The 8668-nt window shown below is 34.1% G+C and overlaps 1 pseudogene; it reads left to right on the forward strand.

Annotated features, from left to right (window-relative positions):
• Positions 1-827: 827 nt before the first annotated feature.
• LOC136217547 (xanthine dehydrogenase 1-like) lies at positions 828-7211 on the forward strand (annotated as a pseudogene).
• Positions 7212-8668: the final 1457 nt, after the last annotated feature.

The following is an 8668-nucleotide window of genomic DNA, read 5'->3' on the forward strand; positions in this document are numbered from 1 at the left end:
TTACAAAATAACATAAATATAGGTTTAATGTTTAAAAAAAGTTATCAATTTAGGCTTCGATAACAGATTGTAAGAGGTGAAAAATACCACTTTTATGGAGTTAAGGGGGTAAATAGAACATTCTATGAGTTGGGGGAATAAATGGACAAGTTGAGGGGGTGAGAAATACCACTTTTATGGAATTAAGGGGGTAAATAGGACATTCGATGAGTTGAGGGGGTAAAATGATCAATTTGGACAAGTTAAGAGGGTTGGGGAAGCATTAGGCCTTTTTTTTTTTTTTTTTTTTTGCAAACGCAACAATGTGATTTGCCCACCGAAGAAGACTGGCTGCTAGCCTACATCAAACAACTAAGTAATTACATGGAAGGTATGTTATTTTTTAGATCGCGTAATGGGCTAGAGGCTGGACTGGTTACGGAATAGAGATTGCCTACAAAGAGATGTATCAATTCAAAATTTTGCATTTTGGTTCACTTTGTCAGAATTTGGTCGATAACGATCTCGAAATGAAAATTTTGAGGAGTTAAATGATATTTTAAAAGACTCTAATTCTTCAACTTTTTAGGTTTTAGGTTATTTGGGTGTTGTTTTTTTTATGAGAGAGAAAGTTAATATTTAGAGAGAGAAAACTCAAAAAATGATGGTTTTGAAAAATTAAAAATATGGTTCCATAGTAAATATGATACTAAACAACTTTAATATTTGAAATTTTTCATTTTAAGGTCGTCATCTATTAAATTTAGTAAAGTAAAAAACGTAAAGTTTTGCAAACCATAGGATTATATATATAAAGAAAAATATCATTGATATTCATCTACAGAGCTATGTGCTTGAGTAGCCAAAACCTTGTTAAAGAGATCAGAAGATTGTGTTCTTCTTTCGATAGCATCTCCTTTTGTCATGTGTACAGGGAGCAGAATAGGGCGGTAGATCGCCTTGCTGCGGAGGGCCATGAAAAGATGCCGGGAATTTCAACATTCTCTTCTCCTCCGAACTTCCTTTGTTCGATTCTGTCTGATGATCGGGTGGAGGTTAGCTTCCCTAGGCTAATCCCGGGTTTGTTGTTTTTTTCTTTTCCTTTCCTACTAAAAAAAATCTACAAATCCGTATAAACATGACATTTACTTGTTACCAATCCTAATTTTATTGCAATCAATTATGAAATTCAGTAATTTTATTTTTTAAAAATAAAGTTAAGTTACCTTTATCATAATAACTGCTATAATAATCAAGTTTTTTGTTTTTAAGTCTATTTTTGAAGAATTGTTCAGTTCAAATTATTTATTTTAGTTAATCTCTGACAAAAAAAAAAAAAAATCCAAAAGAAAATTCTAAATAATTATTGTCTAAAATAAGCAAATATGGTGTTGAGTTGTGGGATAACGATGATTGCTACATGTGTCAGAGTACGAAATTAGTTAAATTAAAGACATGATTAATTGCTTAATTAATTTAGCATTTGATAACGGATTGGATTGTCCGACCAAAAATTGGAAAATCATGTCATGTAACGAAAAATAGAAAATCTGCCTAAAATTTAATAAAAGTGAAATAGGAAAATAACTAATTTTATTACTTCATGTTGATTAATGATTAATCATGTCATGAAATTGTATTACTTTTCTAATTATTACACAAATAAATAAATAAATGGCATCATTTGTCTTTTCAACTTGTCAAAAAAGCTTGGTCCCTAAACTTTCAAAGTATTTCGATAGCCCCTCAACTTGCATAAAATGTTCAGTTAGCCCCTTGAACTTACGTAAAATATAATTAATTGACCACTCGGTTGCAAAAAAAAGAGAGTTAAATACGGAAAAAATATTGCACGTGTCTTAAAAAATGTAAAACAACCAAAATCGGTGCATGCAGTTCTAATATTAGAGAAGACAAGTTTTTATAGTTGAGAAAGTAATAACTTCATTTTTAATCTATTTTTGAATTATGTAATAACATTCTAAGATGCGTGGAATATATTTTTCGCATTTAACATACTTTTTTGCAACTGAGTGATCAATTGATTACATTTTATGCAAGTTTAGAGGGCTAAATGAACATTTTATGCAAGCTGAGAAGGCTATTGTGACACTTTGAAAATTTAGGGAGTCAATCAAACTTTTTAGAAAATTTTAGGAGGCAAATGATGTATTAAGCCTTTTTTTTATTGAATACTTTTTTTGATTGATCTACCATTATGGTAGATTTAATAGTTTCTCTTTTTATTTATACCAGTGATTGTGGTATGTTTCCACGTATGAATACAAGTTTTATCTATTATCATATATATCTTACTTATTGGAATAATATTGTTAGTAGTAAAAAATGAAAGTGAATTTCCTTTTAATTGGCCTTTCAATATATGTAATTGTTATTTGATATTTGAAGGTGTCCTTTATAATTAATTGAGTGTGTTTTAATTAAGAGAAAATTATAAAATTGAGTCAAATGAGAGACTCATTTACATATTTAACTCATTTATTCAATTTATTACATATCTAGACTGATTTTGTATGACTTTCCCAAAATACTCTTAACCTTTCATCTTCCCCTTCCGCTTTCTTTTCCTTGGCACACGGTTTCTCTTCCCGGGGAGATTCCCAAACCCTTGATCTTCCTCTCTTCCTTTATATTGCGAAATCTGCATCATTTCTCTTCATCACCATGTCTTTATCTTCTTCCACTCTTCATCTTTTGATTTTTCATCTTCCTTTTGCTAGAAAACTAAGCCATGGTTCTTCATCTTCCTATTTTTGCTCATCTATTGGTTTCTTTCTTCTTGTGCGGATCGAAGAAATCGTTATTATACGTTACTTTCATCATTTTTCTGCGTTTATCGTATGGTTATTGACGAATTTAATGGTGAAAGGTGGGAAAAATGTAGGTATCTACTGTTTTCTCTTCGTTTATTCCAGAAAACCATCTCGTTTAATCTGGTTTCGCGAAGGTCTGTGAGGAGAAAGAGCCTGAAATATGACGATTTGGCTTTGCGAAAATGGATTACGCGAAGTCTGCGAAGAGAAAAGTTCATGATTTTTCCCTTCACAGACTTCTCGTAATCCGTTTTCGCGAAGTCAAATCGTCATATTTCTCCCGCAGACTTCGCGAAATCCTATTTTCGCAAAGCAAAATCATCCTCTTACATGCACATTTCTATTCGCATACTTTGGGAAATCCTCTTTTCGTGAAGCCAAATCGTCATTTTTCTGCCTAACACGATTAAATTTTTCTGAAGGTGGTTGAATACGTAACATCTCTTTCAAGAAGGCGGTGTACTGGGGTGTAGAGAAGATGACTTTTCTTTTGAAACAGGGACAAATTTCCATCAAGATTGGTCATATTGACTTTAAAATGATTTGTTGGGAGTTAATTGTAGCAATCTTGTTGTAAATTTTGATGATGTTATGATTTTTGTTGTTATTGTAGCAATCTTGTTGTAAATTTTGATAATTTTATGATTTTAATGTTAGAATCCCTTGTTGTTATGCTTTTCTTTGTTATACCACTTCGCAGACTTCGCATACAGATTTCGCAATATGCGAAGTCTGCGAAGATAAAAATGCTTAAAAATAAATTTTTTTATCTTCGCAGACTTCGCATATTGCTGGAAATTTGTGTGGTTGCACTGGTTACCGGCTAATTGTTGATGCATTTCGTGTTTTTGCCAAAAGTAATGATGCATTATACACTTGTAATTCTGAAGTAAATTTACAAGTAGGTCAATCTGTGAGCCCGTCAACTGGTAAACCCTGCTCATGTAAATCAGAAACTGTTACTGATCCTGGCAACTGCATGGTGAGTGTAGCTAGTGGGAATGGGTATGAACCTATGTCTTATAGTGAGGTAAATGGGAGCATATGTACTGACAAAGAACTTATATTTCCTCCTGAACTGATTCTGAGAAAACTACCTCCTTTAAATCTAAATCTAAGTGGGTTTGGTGGGCTTAAGTGGTATAGACCTTTACAACTCCAACATTTGCTAGAGCTAAAAGAAAAATACCCAAATGCAAAATTATTGGTTGGTAATACTGAGGTTGGAATAGAGATGAGACTAAAGAGAATGCAATATCAGGTTTTAATCTGTGTTTCTCATGTACCTGAACTCAATATATTGAGCACCAAGGCTGATGGCTTAGAGATTGGTGCTGCAGTAAAACTGTCTGAACTTCTGATGCAGCAATTGCTTATGGTGGTGTAGCTCCTCTCTCTGTCTGCAATAAAAACAAGGGAGTTCCTCATTGGGAAGAATTGGAACCCGTAGATCTTGGTGGGTGCTTTGAAAGTCCTGGAGACAAATATTTTGATTAAGGAAGATGCACCAGGTGGGATGGTGGAGTTTTCTTCTTCAAATTTTTCCTGTGGATTTCACAACAGATGAATGGAAACAAATCCATCATGGGTACTATACCATTATCTCATCTCTCAGCTGTACAACCATTCCATCGGCCATCAGTTGTTGGAACTCAGGACTTTGAGATTAAGAAACTTGGGACAGCTGTGGGTTCTCCTGAGGTTCATCTCTCATCTAAACTTCAGGTATGTGAGCAATTACAGGAAAAATCATGCATCACATCACATGTTTGTGAAGGATATGTAGGTCTCATATAAATTCATGTTCCATTTTCTTGGTAAATCTGATCAACTCAAGTTGGCGTTCGTATGCGGGATTGTGTCAGATATTAATATGAATTGGGCCGTCAACAATACGCTTAACATGCGAATGCCAATTGGCTTGAAGCGTGCACAACACTGACTTATATTATCATGTCCTGCAATTAAATCAACAAATGAGGTTGCGAGGTTTCGAACCCTTGATCACTTGGTCAAAGGGGCTTTGATACCATGTCATGGAACCATTTGAACTAAAAACTTAAGCTGATAGTTAAAGACCCAATTCATATTAATATCTGACACTAATTGTAATGTTGAAATAGTTGTGGAAGGCGAGGGATTTGAAAAAGGACATGTTATCATTTGATATTTTCTCTTAAGGTTAAATTAACTGAAATGAAAATCTGTTCTATTTTATTTTATTTTTCTGATTGATTCACGAATCAATTCAAAATTGGGTGTGCACTTTTTTGAGGATTAATTTTATATATCTAGATAGAAGTATAGGTTCTAAGATTCTCTCTGTCATTATTTTCTCTTCCAGCTTCTCTGTGCCTAAAAAGTATCTTAACGATCTTCTCTATATTTTATATTGTCTAGGTTACAGTGGAAGCAGAATATGTTGATGATACGCCGATGCGTTCAAATGGATTGCATGCTGCATTAGTACTGAGTAAAAAATCTCATGCTCAAATTGTTTCAATAGATGTTTCAGCAGCCAAGTCTTCACCTGGATCTGCTGGGGTGTTCTTCGCAAAAGATGTTCCAGGTGACAATCACATTGGCCCAATTATTGACGATGAGGAGTTTTTTGCTTCTGAGTTCGTCACTTGTGTTGGTCAGGTAAGAAACATACTATAACCTGACTAGCTCTTTTGTTCATGTATTTTTCTGAAAACTTCAATAGATTAATATCTCTGCCAGAATAAGAAATTATTTGGAGCATTCATAAAGCAATTGTTTTATCAGTCTTTAAGATAGAGTTGTATCAGCTTTTGTTTTCAGATAATAAGTTAATTGAAAGCCATGGCATTTTTATGGCCAAAAAGCAGCCCCTGAACAAGAAACTCCGTAGACTTCAGAGATTTTTGCATGAAGCAGCCTTTTTTTTTAATGCTTGAATTTCTTGATGCAAGCAACTAATCTTTACTCAAAAGTGAAAAAAATCGTACTATTATATCGTCTTCATGATTCCAAGCCCATGCTTTCACATGTATTCTTTCTGCAGGTTATAGGTATAGTGGTTGCAGATACACATGAAAATGCAAAACTCGCGGCAAGGAAAGTTAATGTGGAATACAAAGACCTTCCAGCAATATTATCTATACAGGAAACCATTGATGCTGGGAGTTTCCATCCTAACACAGAGAAGTGTTTGAAAACGGGTGATGTTGAACTCTGTTTTCAGTCAGGCATATGCGACAAAATTATAGAGGGGGAAGTTCAAGTGGGCGGTCAAGAACACTTTTACTTGGAGCCACAAGGTAGTTTGATTTGGACAATGGATGGTGGAAGTGAAGTTCATATGATTTCATCAACCCAAGTAAGTCATTCCCATTTAAACTTGTTCATGAAAGAGTTGTATTTTTCCCTCCTATATTTAGAACTAACGCAATGAAGTTAAAATAAATAGCTGATGAAAATACTATTCCTACTCAGAAATTGAACAAAAATGCCATAAATTTTAAATTCTTAACGAGAAAGCATCGACATTTAAATTTGGTTTCACCTGTGGTCCTTCTGTTCGGAAACCTGCACACGTGTTTGCCTGAGATACTAGGTGGATGACATGTCATCAAAATCTTGTCACGTGGAAAATAAAAAAAAAATATTTTTACCGCCAAGCCACGTGGAAAACAAAACAAAACAAAATGATTTTTTGTTTTTTATTTCCCATTCGGTGGGATTTTGATAACCTGCCATCCAAGTGGCATCTCCGGGTGAAACAAAAGTTGAACGGCAATGGCTTTCTCGTTAAGAATTTAAGATTTAGTGCATTTCTATTTCTGATAGTTGGAGGACCATAGATGTAATAAACTGATTATGTCTAGGGTCAAATCACTTCTGAATTGGGCTGGGTCCCAAGATAAGACCCAGAATGCTACAGTCATCCACCATCCTGAATTACCAATAACCTTTAGATCCTCCGAATTGAACATAATTATTGAAATTTTTGTTTAGCACTTGAGTAATAGAAGTTGACAAAACTTAACTAGACTGGAATATATTTTGAGGTTCCAGGTAAACTTTATTCTGAATCTTGAAGAGAATATATAAAATTATTCAAGCTTTCATCTTGCTGCTCTTTGAGTTTCAGTTTAAGTATAAGCTGTTTATATGTAAATATGTTATCATACAGCTGCAATATGATGCTCACAGTAGTTTCATGGTGCCGTTCTCTTTGCACAGGCTCCTCAGAAGCATCAGAAGTATGTAGCTCATGTTCTTGATCTTCCAATGTCAAAAGTAGTTTGTAAAACTAAAAGAATTGGTGGTGGATTTGGTGGCAAGGAAACAAGGTCTGCTTTCCTCGCTGCTGCAGCTTCTGTCCCATCATATCGGTTGAATCGACCAGTGAAAACATACTTGATACGATAGGGTTCACTTGTTCTTTAGAGTTAGGTATATTTTATCCCTATCATGAAACCTCCAAGATTCACGTGCTAAACCCGTAGGAATTGGAAAATCTCCATTGTTAAAGGGATGAACCCTCACAAAGCTCTCACGAAAGTCGAAGTATATATTTTATATGATACAAACTCTTTTTTTTGAGGATCCGCTATAAAAATGAGCAAAATTTCTACATATGCACGCAAATTGGTCGATAATATCAGAATCAGATGAATGAGAAATAATATTTGATTGATCAAAAGTTACCTCATCACAAAGAAAGAGATGAATCTATATCATCTTCAAAACCTAAAAGAACAAATTACATAAAAGCCAAATTACACAAGGAATTAAATGGATAAGGTTAAGGGGTAAAATGAGATAAGTGTAAAGGGTGGTAAACTTGTAAATAAGTCAATGGTAGGAGTTGTAAATAAGGAGTGAAAAAATTGTAATTAGGAGAAAGCGGGAGAAGAGAAATGTTAACTTGTATGGTCTTTTTAAAAGTCCACAAGTCGTGTGGGTTTTGTGATGAAACTAATTAGTGACATTTTTAAAGTGCACACATCGTGTGGGAAAGCCACATTACGTGTGAATTACAAAATAAGAAGTGTAAGCTTTTCTTTAGATTCACATGACGTGTGGGTTTTCCATACGGCGTGTGGGCTCTGTTCTTCACATGCTCTTCTCCTTATGTCATCCCTTTAGCCTAGCTTCTCCCATTGTCCATTTCCACCCACTATTCTTTTCACATTTTCGATAACATGTCTAAAATTGATCTTGCTTGAAAACGTTAAAATTAAATTTATATCATTTCATAGATTAGGGTTAAATATGTACTTTCTTAGAAAAGTCAGGGGTTAAAATTGACCCTTATCTAAAATTAATATTAATAGTACAGACCGAGTTGAACTGGTCGTGGTATTTTTATAAAATTCAAACATGACTTAGATATAAGTGGGTTTTAGCGGACTGGTCGTGGTATTTTTATAAAATTCAAACATGGCTTAGATATAAGTGGGTTTTAGCGGATCTAGGCCAGACTGGACTTAAAATCATTTTTCCTTATCCAAACCTGGGACACAGGCCTAGGCAGTTCGGGTAGATATCCGAACCCATGAACATATCTAATTTTAATTTGAATGTTGAAAGGCAAATTGGATCTCAAATCCATCCCTACTCATAAATGGGCCAACTCCATATGTTTTTTTTGGATTACCCGCAAAAAAAAAAACACTAAATTTATTTCTAAAATACAAAATACGCTATGAAATATGTAAAATAAAATTAAAAATCACATTCCTAAAATACCATATTTCTAACATTCCTAAAATATCAAATTCAACAAGAATGAAGACTTCGATTTTGATTCTCATTCCATTAACACAAACTCAACAAAAAGATAAAACGTTGACCATGCGTTCGTGGATATTATGCTTTTGCGC

This window comes from Euphorbia lathyris, chromosome 2 (genome assembly GCF_963576675.1).
Source record: "Euphorbia lathyris chromosome 2, ddEupLath1.1, whole genome shotgun sequence".
Classification (NCBI taxonomy): Eukaryota; Viridiplantae; Streptophyta; class Magnoliopsida; order Malpighiales; family Euphorbiaceae; genus Euphorbia; species Euphorbia lathyris.